A 12,846-nucleotide genomic window follows, 5' to 3' on the forward strand; every position below is an offset into this window, starting at 1 on the left:
ACTCTCATAGGCACATTTTCAATACTCAAGGGATTTGGCAAAAGATTTTAATGCATGGTGTATGATTCCTAAAATGAGTAATGCATGAACTAAATGGAGTAAGCCTATTTGTATGCAATTTGTACAATTTCTAAGTGATGTATAATGTGTGTATAAATGTGTAATGAATATGTATGTATGGATGTATATGTAAAATATTTACAATATATGTAAATGAAATGGGATGAGATGCTCTTATACTCAAAATGTGAAAAATAAAGCTAAAAATCAAAATGTGCACCCCAAACTCAAAATTAGACATTGTCCTCAATGTCTCAAACGATAGATATCCAAAACTCAAAGCAAATAATATTGACCAGAATTGTAAAAATAAGAACAAAAAGAAAGAGTTACAGTATGAGAATTTAAGTTAAAGGGATGCATAAAAAGCTGCACAGGTTATGCAGAGTTAAGTGCTGTCCAGAACATGTGCATAGGTAAGGTGCATAAGCCATGCGGTGCTGCATAAGAGGCAATAGATGTTGCATAGGCTATGCAGATGCAGTTGCATAAGGGAAATACAACACATGCGATTCTGGAAGTAGCGAAAGAGTTGCACAGGCTATGCAAAGGTTATGCATTAGGAAATTCATAGCTGTGCAGTGTATACAAAAAAGTCTTTGCATGGGAATTTGCAAGGGAAATGTACAACCAGCGATAAAAGTATGGAAATATAGGCAGTATGGGCAAATATGTACAAAAAGGCAATAAGTGCAATAAAAATCAAAGAAGACTAATGTAATAGCTATTCAATAAAACTTCAAAAGAAACAGAATTTAAAAGAAACTAATTTAGAACAAATCAACAAAATCCAAAACAAACTATAAATGTTTGAACATATTTACAAAGAAAAGGTCCTACAAGATTGAACAAAAGTAAACTAAACACTAATCTATGTCTATTGTTTTTCCTTTGTCCAAGGATGTTGCTAAAGGGCTGGTGGCTGCTGCCGGCTGTCGAAATGATGGTGCAGGAGGAGGTGATGGAGGTGGGGGTGGCATGCCCAGAAAGATCATGAGTTGCTTCACCATCTCCTTCAGTTCTTTCTGTTTGTCCCTGGTTTCCATGACAAGGTCAAATAGCTGATCATGACGATCCTTTAGTGTATCAAGACCACTGTCAAGCTTCCTATCCACAAAGTAGATATCATCACTAAGCCTGTCAAGGTAGGTGAATAAGGCTTTAGTGTTGAATTGAGGAGGTGCTGTGGATGAGGTAGGTTCAGCTGTAGGAGGAATGGGTTGAGCAGAGGTAGCTGGAGTGTCCTGAGTAGGCTGAGGGGGTGGGGTAGGTGTAGTAGGGTGCTGTGGGACTAGTGTGAAAGGTTGGGTTTCTGGTTGTGCAATAGGCTCAGTTTCTGCTGCAGGGTGGCCAGTATCAAAATATGATAAATGGAATCCTGTTTTGGTTAAGTGTGCAGCATCAAAATAGGAAGTGTCCTCAAGTCTTTGGGATTGAGTGCTCTGCGAGATTAAAGCCAAAATGCTTGGCTATGACAAGAATGAGTCCACCCAAAACAATGTCACCAATGGATTTGGTGGCAATATGCACGACATGTTCGCAAAAGAAGTAACACTGGAGACACCCTAACTTTGTGAAATGCACACCATAACATAAATAGTTCAGATTTGCCCACGCACGGAACTAGTCCCTCGCCCAATATGGTGCTAGCCATCACCTATGAATAAACCTAAGTGCGAGGTCAAGGATTTGGGATGTTTTGGACCTACCACAGAGAAGGTTTGGGGTTGGTTTGTTATGATTCTCCAAAATTGGGCAGATTCGGATGCCCTTATTGGCTACCTCTACTCCGGTATGTGGTACTCTAAAGAACCCATCAATTGCAAAACCAAAAATGCTATGAAATTGATCCAATGATACTCTCTATTTTGCCCCAAGCATCTAAATGTCATAATTGGCTTATGGTCTACATCATGCAAGTTGAGGGTAGCAGAGAATGAAGAAATAAACTCCAAAACTAGAATTGGATAAACTACCTCTTGCTTATGCACAAATTACATCCAACCCATACCGTCAAGAAATGCAACTACATTGTCAAATAAACCCAAAGATTGTAGAGCATCGTGAGATATATACCTAGTAGGTTGAACCCTTCTATCTTTGAGTCTTTTGAAAGCGACTTTTGAATAGTATCGAGGAGAGGCGGGGTAGCTTTGATACAAATGGGGTTCTGAAATTGGCTTTTCTTTGGAAGAAGGTGTAGAGGCTGGAGCTTTTGGCTTTTAAGAGGTGGTTCAAAATGGGGTGGGTGGTTCTTTGCGTTTGGACAGAGGAGGAGCAGAGGACATGGGTCGCCGATTTGGATCGGATTTTGCGTCTGTATGTGGTTGGTGGAGGTGGTGGGGTGTCGTTTGTGGTGGAGGATTGAAAGGGCGGTGAATCGAATACAATGGAGAGACTTCGAGAGGAGAGGCGGGGCGGGAATGTGGAGGGGAATCCATGGTCGATTGGAGAAGAGATAGGGGGAAATGGAAATGTAGGGGGATTTAGGGTTTTCGTGATGAGAGCGCTGGTGGAGAAGATGGGAGAGAGACGGCGGGAATGCCGGAAAGAATGAAGGTAGAAGGGCGGTCGTGGGGTTCAGGAGTCGGGAAGTGGAGATGGTGGGAATGTTCTTTGCTGAAAATGAATTTGAATCGGGTTGTAGGAGACTGCATAAGGGGAAAATGATTTATGCATAACCTGTGCACTCTTTTGTACGTGTTTCAAAAGGATTTAAATTTCAGAGAAATGCTTATGCACAAGTGCATAGGTTATGCACTGTCCTTATGCATGTTTCGGTGACCCTGAAATGGTGAAGAACGAAGTCATGCGGGAGTGCATAAGTTATGCACTCCCCTTATGCATCTCTCGGCAAGAATGGTTTTTCAGAAAATTGGGTCATGCAGATGTGCATAAGCTATGCACTCTGCTTATGCACTCTGCGGCAGGTTTTGAAATTCAGAATTTTGGTTATGCAGAAGTGCATAGGCTATGCACATTGCTTATGCAGGTCTCGGCAACTTTTGGGATTTTCTGATTTCTGGTTATGCAGATGTGCATAGGTTATGCACATTGCTTATGCAGGTCTCGGCAAGGTTGTATTTTTGGAGTTCTTGGTTATGCGGAAGTGCATAACTTATGCACCTTCCTTATGCACCCCTCGGCAAGAATGATTTTTCTGGGTTTCTGGTCATGCAGAAGTGCATAGGTTATGCACTCTGCTTATGCACCCTTCGGCAGAATTGGAGAAAATGAAGGAATTGAAGTTATGCAGAAGTGCATAAGTCATGCACTCACCTTATGCAAGTTTCGGCAAAGAGAGATTTGACAAAATGAGGTTATGCAGAGTTGCATAAGCTATGCACTCTCCTTATGCACTTGCAATAAAGGTGAAAAATGGCAAGAATTTTGGTTATGCAGGATTGCATAAGCTATGCGATTGCTTATCGCAATTCAACAAAATCAAGAATGCAATAGAACATGAATTGCAAGTGTGAAAAATACCCGAGAATGATGAAATATAATTCTAGGAAACACATACCATGAGAAATTTTCATCAAAAACACATCAATATATTCAAAGTTCATCAAAAGTGCATCACACAAGCATGTAAAATGGATTTTACGTAAAAGACCTTTGAGAGCTATGCCATTTTGACTCAAATTCTGCAAATCAACATTCAGTACATAAAACTCCATAAAAAAAAATCTGTATGAAGTTGCATCTAACCACACATGATGAAATGAAGTCTCCAAGATTTGCCAAGAAAAATGCAACATTTCTACCTTGAATCCTACAACCCCAAAGGAGCTCGAAACTGCAAAAAATGACTCACTTACCACCATAATATCATTTGAAGCACAAATATTAGAAAATTATTCACCCAACCTCACCAAAAACACAAGTGATCTGCTGCAGATTCTATTTTTCTGCTCTGCAGAATGTACTTAGTTTTCCTTTGCAATAACCAGATTGCAGCTTTCAGCAGTTCACCAACCTTCCTCCATTTAAATACATCCAGCCTCATCAAAAACATAAGCCATTTTGCTGCAGAATGTACATTCCTCTGCATAAACCAGACTGCAGCTCCTGCACAGGTTATGCAGCAAAAACTTATCAGTTCTTTTGAAGGACAAAATTTTTTTCAAGTTAAGAATTACTTTCCCAACAGTTCACCAGCCTTTCTTCAGTGAATTACATCTACAAGAGACAAAATTTAACAATGTCAAAAATTGAATTTGGGGAGATTTAAGATAAAAACAAAATTAATGAAAATGAAAGTAAATCAACAAAAGCAAAATAAAAGGACTTGGGATGCCTCCCAAGAGAGCTAATTTATAGTCCTTAGCTGGACTCTTCATGAATTTTACTGAAAAGAGGTGAGGGATTGGAGAGCTTGTAACAGCTTGCTCCTAGTATTGGGTCTCCAGTTATGTAATGTTTCAATCTATGCCCATTGACCTTAAAATTCCCAGATTTTTCACTCCAAATTTCTATTGCTCCATAAGGGAAAACCTTAGAAACTCTATATGGACCAGTCCACCTTGACTTGAGTTTTCCAGGGAACAATTTCAATCTTGAGTTGAACAACAAAACTGAATCACCTTCTTTGAATTCCTTTTTCCTCAGATGCTTATCATGCCAAACTTTAGTTCTTTCTTTATAAATACGGGCACTTTCATAAGCATCCATCCTCAATTCCTCAAGCTCATTAAGTTGTAACAACCTTTTCTCACCAGCTTGCTTAAGATCAAAATTCAAGGTTTGAATGGCCCAATATGCTCTATGTTCTAGCTCCACAGGTAAATAACAAGACTTACCATACACCAACCTAAAGGGAGTAGTTCCTATAGGGGTTTTGTAGGCAGTCCTATATGCCCATAAAGCATCATCTAGTTTGATAGACCAATCTTTCCTAGAATTGTTCACTGTTTTCTCCAAAATATGCTTGAGCTCTCTGTTAGAAATTTCAACTTGTCCTGAAGTTTGAGGATGGTATGGAGTAGCTATCTTGTGCACTACACCATACTTCCTCATTAAGCTCTCAAATTGCTTATTACAAAAATGGGAACCCCCATCACTAATTATAGCCCTAGGAGCTCCAAATCTGCTCAAGACAAATTTCTTCAAAAATTTTACTACCACTCTAGCATCATTAGTTGGAGTTGCAATAGCTTCCACCCACTTTGACACATAGTCAACCCCAACTAAGATGTATCTATTACCATATGAAGGAGGGAATGGCCCCATAAAATCTATTCCCCAAACATCAAATAATTCCACTTCAAGAATATTATTTAGGGGCATTTGATCTCTTTTTGACAAATTTCCACTCCTTTGACATTTATCACAATCCAACACAAATTTCCTCACATCCTTAAAAAGATTTGGCCAAAAGAAACCAGCTTGCAAAATTTTACTAGCTGTCTTAGAGATGCCAAAATGTCCTCCATAATCAGAAGCATGGCAATGATGCAAAATACTCTAGATTTCCTCTTCAGGAATACATCTTCTAATTAGACCATCACAACACCTCCTAAAGAGTAAAGGGTCATCCCATCTATAAAACTTCACCTCATGCAAGAACTTTTTCTTTTGTTGCCATGTCATACCTAGAGGTAAAACTCCACAAGATAGATAATTCACAAAGTCTGCATACCAAGGTAGTTTAGCAACAAGAGAGAAAAGTTGGTCATCCAAGAAAAACTCATCAATAGGGATTTCATCCAATTCTTCACCATCCAATTTCAACCTACTAAGATTATTAGCAACTACATTTTCAGCTCCCTTCTTATCTCTAATCTCCAAATCAAACTCTTGTAGCATCAGAATCCACCTAATGAGCCTCGGTTTGGCCTCCTTTTACGAGCAAATACGATGGTGCATGATCTGAAAATATAACTACCTTTGAGTCAATAATGTAAGGTCTGAACTTTTCCAATGCAAAGACAATTGCCAAAAATTCCTTTTCAGTTGTTGCATAATTTGTTTGAGCCTCATCCAGTGTTCTACTAGCATAATAAATAGCATAAGCCTTTTTGTCCTTTCTTTGACCAAGAACAGCCCCAATTGCATAGTTGCTAGCATCACACATAATTTCAAAAGGTAGGCTCCAATCAGGTGGTTGCATGATTGGTGCAGTGATGAGAGCTTGCTTCAACCTGCAAAAGGCATCCAAACACTCTTGGTCAAATTCAAATGGTGTGTCATTACTTAACAAATTAGACAAAGGTTTAGCTATTTTAGAAAAATCCTTAATAAAGCGTCAGAGAACCCGGCATGTCCTAGGAAACTTGAATTCCCTTGACATTGGTAGGAGGAGCCATCTTCTCTATCACTTCAACTTTGGCTTTATCAACCTCTATTCCTCTGTTAGACACCAAATGTCCAAGCACTATCCCTTCCTGAACCATGAAATGACACTTTTCCCAGTTTAACACAAGGTCGATTATCGCACATATTGCAAAATTTTAGAAAGGTTAGCCAAGCATATATCAAATGAAGATCCATAAGTAAAAATCGTCCATAAAAACCTCCATTATGTCTTCAATGAAATCTGAGAAGATTGCCATCATGCACCTCTGAAAAGTGGCTGGTGCATTACACAACCCAAATGGCATCCTTCTATAAGCAAAGGTTCCATATGGACAAGTAAAAGTGGTTTTCTCTTGATCATTTGGATGGATAGGGATTTGAAAAAAACCTGAATATCCATCTAAATAGCAAAAGTAAGAATGCCTAGCTAGTCTTTCCAACATTTGATCAATGAAGGGAAGTGGAAAATGATCTTTTCTAGTGGCAACATTTAATTTTCTGTAATCTATGCACATTCGCCAACTAGTCACCGTTCTAGTGGGAATTAATTCATTATTTTCATTTTTGACCACTGTCATTCCACCCTTTTTTGGGACAACATGTACTGGGCTCACCTGGCATCTTTCGAGATGGGATATATGATCCCTGCATCAAGCAACTTCAAAATTTCCTTTTTAACAACTTCTTTCATATTTGGGTTTAACCTCCTTTGATGTTCAATAGATGGTTTACAATTTTCTTCCAAACTGATTCTATGCATGCAAAAGTGTGGGCTTATTCCCTTAATGTCATCTATGGTGTATCCCAAAACTTTCCTAAATTGTCTCAACACTCTTAACAACTTATCAACTTCTAAAGTACTCAAGTTTGCATTTACAATTACTGGATAAGTGTTATTAGTGCCAAGAAATTCATACCTGAGCTGAGAAGGAAGTTGCTTAAGTTCTACCTTAGGTGCATCTTCTTCCTTGAATGATGATTGCTTAAATTCTGCTTTTTCCTTTTGTATGAGTTGAAAAACTGGAGCAGAAATGAATGGTGGACTTCCCTCTAAGTGTTGAGTATATGCAGCTTCATGAGGGTTGTCATAGTCTATGCCTCCTCCATGAACCAAACAATTTTCAAGTGGATCTTCTGGATATTTCTTCCTGAAGTGTTCTTCAACCAGCTTATCAATAATATCAACTCTCAAGCAAGTATCAGCTTCAGAATGATGCTTCTTCATAGAGTTATTAATATTGAAAATTAATTGCTCTTCACCAACCCTAAGAGTAAGCTTTTCTCCTTTCACATCAATCAATGCTCCTGCTGTAGCTAGAAAGGGTCTCCCCAATATAATTGGAATATTGGAATCTTCCTCCATGTCCAAGATGACAAAGTCAACAGGTATATAGAACTTTCCAACCTTCAGGGGCAAATTCTCCATATTCCCTTCAGATACTTGATTGTTCTCACTACCAATCAAGAGAAATGTGGGTTGGCTTTAGATCTCCCATGTTGAGCTTCTCATAGATAGAAAGGGGCATAAGGCTAACACTGGCCCCTAAATCACATAGAGCTTTTGTAGAACAAGACTCTCCAATGTGGCATGGAATTGAAAAACTCCCTGGATCCTTAAGCTTTGGAGGAAGTTTCCTTTGGAGGATAGCACTACATTCTTCTGTCAAAGCTACAGTTTCATCATCTTCAAGTTTTCTCTTGTTTGAGAGAATTTCTTTCAAGAATTTTGCATAAGAGGGCATTTTTGAAAGAGCATCAACAAAAGGCACATTTATGTAAAGTTTCTTCAAAACCTCTAAGAACTTCCCAAATTGCCTATCAAGCTTGGCTTTGTGAAATCTTTGTGGAAAGGGAAGTTGTGGCTTGTAGGGCTCAGGAGGTATATATTTCTCTTCTTTCTCTTCAAATTTCTCCTTACATTTTTCTGCACTTTCTTGTTTTTCACTCTCATCAGTTCCTTTTTCATTTTCTCTCTTCTCACTGTTTTCACTCTTCTCACCATTTATAACTTTACCACTTCTTAAAGTAATAGCTTGACAATGCTCTCTTGGATTTTCTGGTTGACTTGGAAGCTTTCCAAAAGATTTGGCACTTGAGGAAGATGCTTGTTGTGCAATCTGGTTTTCCAGCATTCTGTTGTGTGTTTGCATTTGTTCCAGCCTTGCTTTCACCTCTCTCATCTCCTCATCATGCTTATTTTGGTTGGCAAGAATCTGTTGCAATAAAGCTTCAGTCGTGGAATTTCGTTCTTGCTGTTTTGGTGGAGGGTTCATATTTTTCTGCTGAAAATTGGGCAATGGTTGCCTATTTTGCTGATATGGTACTTGACTCTCTTTGTTGTGGTTGAAAATTTGATTTTGAACTTGATTTTGCTGATTGCCCCATGAAAAGTTGGGATGATTCCTCCAATTTGGATTGTAAGTTTGAGAATAAGGATTCCCCATTTGCTTGTTTCCATAATTACCAACATATGCTGCTTGTTCTCCATAATCTACTCCACAGCTGGTAGTTTCCTCTGCATAAGCCACTTGTTGTGAACTTCCAGCTGATGATGTTGAACTAACCAACATACTCAAATCTTCCATCTTCTTAGCAAGGACATTTGTAAGTGCATCAAATTTTGCATTAATCATGTTGAATGGATCAAGATCATACATTCCAGCAGCTTGCCTTTTCTGAGTTGGAGCTGGTCCTCTTGGACTACTCCAAAGATGAGTATTCTTTGCAATTTTCTCTAATAACTCATAAGCTTCATCTTCATGCTTTATAATAAATTCTCCTCCTGTTTGAGCATCAATAATTCCTCTGATTGCAGGAGTGACATTTGTGTAGAAATTCTGATTTATCATCCATTTTGGAATGGCATGATGTGGGCATAATCTCTCTAATTCCTTCCATCTCATCCATGATTCATAGAGAGTTTCATCTTCTCTTGGTCCAAAGTCATTTGATTCCTCAGCTCTTGAGTTTTTCCAGGTGGAAAATATTGTGCAAGAAATGCATCAGTTAGTTGCTCCCAATTTGTAATGGAGTTGTGAGGTAAAGAATCAAGCCAATCCAATGCTCTATCTTTCAAAGAGAATGGGAATAGCTTCAATCTTGCTGCATCATCAGACACTCCAGGTTGTTTTTGCATGTCGCAAATCATAGCAAACTTCTTCAGGTGTGTGTGTGGATTTTCAGAAGGATGACCCCCAAATTGAGAATTCTGAATCATTTGAAGGACTCCAAAATCCATCTTGTAACTATTTGCATCAATCCTTGGTCTTGCTATGCTCTCTCTCAAGTCATCAAAACGTGGAAAAGCATGATCCATCATACTCCCCCTAGGCAGATTAGCATTTACTACCTCTTCACCATGGGCTGCATTTTCATTATTTTGACCATTTCCAGCATTACCAACACCAATTCTAATTCTTTCATCAGCCATGTCTGCTTCTAATTCAGTTTCTATCAAGGCTTCTTTTCTTTTTCTGGTTTCTTTCTTGTTGGCCTTACAAAATTTCTCAATTTCAGGGTTGAATAATAAGGATGTATCACTTGTGCTTCTAGCTCTTCTCATAAAAGATTAAGAGTACCTGAAAAAGAACAAACAAACACAAAATGAAAAGATAACAGAGATAAAACTAAAAAACAACTAAAATAATCAAGAATTCAATCTTAAACAAACAACTCCCCGGCAACGGCGCCAAAAACTTGATGCGTCCCAACCGCAAGTGCACGGGTCGTACAAGTAGTATAGAAAAATATCGATCCCACGAGGAGGTGTGTTAATGATTGAATTTTCGATATAAAAGTTGACTAAATTGAAGTATTTATGAGATTAAAATGATGAATTAATGGGTAATGGAGTATGAAATCTAAATGTGCAAAATTAATATTCTACTCAAAAATGTATTAATTAAACTAAAATTTGCATCAAATAGAAATAAGCAAGTTCAAATATGGCAATATTTAAAATGGCAAATGATTAAATTCGATTAGAAATTAACAATGGTAAAAGATGATTAGGAGTTCGTGGTTTCATATTCGAGCTATTTTGGGATTTTAAATTGGTTGTCCAATCTTATGAAACTTATGAGTTTTAAGGAGATTAATTCTTAAATCCTTTGAATTCCCTTTCGAGTGAGACAAAGAGTGCCTTAATCAAACTAATCCTACTTTCGTGGAGTTAGAATTAATTAAGACCCATTAAGTTCCTTAATTAATCTGTGAATCCTCTTAATCCTTAGCCTATTTCTAGGTCTAAGTTAATTAAGTCCAATTTCCTGATTATCTATCACAAGGCCTTCTCCTTTCGGTGCTTCAACCATGGATTAAGAACATTACTCAATGGGATCCTACATTAAGCATGTCATTAAGCATACAAGAAATGAATAAAACTCATTAAGACCACAAAATATGGATTACCCAATCAAAATCCACAAAATATCTCAAATATTACAACCCTTACTCCAGAATCAAAAGTAAACTACTCACTATCCATAATGCTTACAAGCTATGATGAGTTTAAATGGAAATAAAGCTTTAATCTAAGCTAAGAAGTAAGAAATTAAACACTAGAAATGTGGAAAAATGTAAAGCAAGGAAGAAATCTGCAAATCTTGGTTAAAAATGGTGTGGAAGGTGAAAATGACTCCTCAAATTCTGCTTAGCCTCCTCCTTTCTTTCTTTGCTCCTTGCCTCTCCTCTAAAATGAGAAAATGGGACTATATATAGCATTTTTCTAACATGGAGCCCTAAAATAGTATGTTCCAGGAGGAATACATTGAGGGAATCTTCTGCCAGCTCATTAATGAACTCTTTATGGGACTGCACTTATGCAGTCCCTTATGCAGTTTTCGGCTGGTTTTGGGTCACTTATGCGAAGCTGCATGACTTGGTGCATAGGTTATGCACAATTTCGTGAATCTGCATAAGGGAGGCGAGAATGTGCATAGGCTATGCAGTCTCCTTATGCACATTTCGGCTGGTTCTGGAACAGTGGTCTTCCTCCTTATGCAGAACTGCATAGCTTATGCGGCAAGTTATGCACAGTTTGGTCTATGCATATTTTAGCTTGAAAACTTGCTTTTGGCATCTTTTTGCTGTAGAAGACACTCCTCAATGGCAAAATTCTCTTTAGTCCTTCAAAAACACCATTTTTCCTACAAACAAAGCAAAAAATTACAAATTAATCAAAAGTTGACAATTATGGAAATCTAACTAAATAACTAATGAAATTAGCTAAAAAATGACTAATAACCAAATAAAATGATTGTGAAATTAGACCTAAATGACTATGCAAAATATGTGCATCAGTCATCTCAAAACTTACTTCTTCTAGTAATATTTTTTAATTTAATTTGATTTTAATTAGAAATTATATTCAAAATCTCAGAATTTAAAAATTATTTCAATATCATTGATAACTTTTTTTTTATCTAGAAAAAATAGAACTATTTAAATAGTAATAATTTTGGAGCATACCCATATTTACTAATTAGATCAAATTCTAAAGCTTACGGATAAATAATAACTACTAGTATTTTTGCTTATTCTTACATTTCTAGACTATTACAATAAATTTATGTTGGCCGGTGTAATGCTCATATGTTATCATTATTATTATTATTATTATTATTATTATTATTATTATTATTATTATTATTATTATTATTATTATTATTATTATATTAAACATACAATACATCAAAGTAGAAGTGCACTTACCACTGGGCAACCTTTGTAAGTCCCAGAACAAAACTGTCAAATAAAGGAAAAAAAAAATTCAAGTTAAAGAATGACAATGATTGGAAGCAAATCATTAGTACAAAGAAAGAATGCTTTTTAGTCAGATTAAAACACTTCACTAATTAATATCAAGATTAATTAAGATATATATATATATATATATATATATATATATATATATATATATATATATATAACTTGTGAAATATCAAGATTAAGGTCAAAATAGAGATATAAATATATTCTCATTAAGAATTTAACCAATAATAGAGTTTATTTTATAATTAAGGTGAGATTATGATATTTTATCAAGTTTTAAAACTATAAAAAAATTTATTAATATCAAAACAGTTATATGAGAATATTAAATATTTGATTATTATTTATTTTAATTCTGGAATTTTTAATTTTTTTAATTTTTTATTATTTTTATTTAATTGTAGAAATTCAAGGATTATATATCTTAAAATTAACAAAATAAAATTGAAAACTATATTATAACATTTAATTATAATTAAATCATAATGTGGAGAGGTTCTTAAGTTATGGGATTTATGTCTTATAGGGTATAATTAATTAATTAGGTTATCATATAATTAGAATTAGGGTTTAAATCTAAATAAAAAATAGTAATTAATTGCAATTTCTTACTCATGACAAGTCTAAAAGCTATATTTTAACAACTTGTTATAATTAACAGCTATGAAAATTAAGAAAGAAAAGGTTCTTACCATTGGCACTTTCAAATGTATCCCC

The 12,846-nt window shown here is 36.2% G+C and overlaps 1 non-coding gene across 1 annotated transcript; it reads left to right on the forward strand.

The window, feature by feature from the left end:
* The first annotated feature begins 9,216 nt into the window (after positions 1–9,216).
* LOC131169865 (small nucleolar RNA R71) lies at positions 9,217–9,319 on the forward strand. The gene has a single exon (XR_009140802.1). It is a non-coding gene; the product is annotated as a small nucleolar RNA R71 (small nucleolar RNA).
* The last annotated feature ends 3,527 nt before the right edge of the window (positions 9,320–12,846 follow it).

The sequence above is a fragment of the Hevea brasiliensis genome, chromosome 1 (genome assembly GCF_030052815.1).
Source record: "Hevea brasiliensis isolate MT/VB/25A 57/8 chromosome 1, ASM3005281v1, whole genome shotgun sequence".
NCBI lineage: Eukaryota > Viridiplantae > Streptophyta > Magnoliopsida > Malpighiales > Euphorbiaceae > Hevea > Hevea brasiliensis.